Below are 432 nucleotides of genomic sequence, written 5' to 3'. Positions count from 1 at the left end.
CCTAAACCCTAAACCCTCAGGGGGGTTTAGGAGCTCCCCCCAAACCCTAAACCCTAAACCCTAAACCCTAGCCTAAACCCTAAACCCTTTTTCTTAAACCCTAAGCCCGTAAACCCTAAACCCTAAACCCTTCTCTAGACCCCTCTAAACCCTCCCTCAATCCTCAAACCCTAAACCCTAAACCCTAAACCCTAAACCCTAATTACCTGCTTCTAGACGATGTAGGGTTTCTGCTGCTGCAGCAGCAACCGCTTTATAACCCTCACAAACAGCAGCAAAGAAAAAGGAGACAGATGAATGGAGACAGGAGACAGTACGCTCTAGCACCAGCAGGTCCACTGCTCGCTCCTAATAAATAAATAAATATAAATAAATAAATAAATAAATATAAATAAATAAATATAAATAAATAAATAAATAAATATAAAAAAA

Source organism: Eimeria mitis, genomic scaffold, assembly GCF_000499745.2.
Source record: "Eimeria mitis Houghton genomic scaffold, Emh_scaff1955, whole genome shotgun sequence".
Taxonomy (NCBI): domain Eukaryota; phylum Apicomplexa; class Conoidasida; order Eucoccidiorida; family Eimeriidae; genus Eimeria; species Eimeria mitis.
This window is presented reverse-complemented; position numbering follows the sequence as displayed.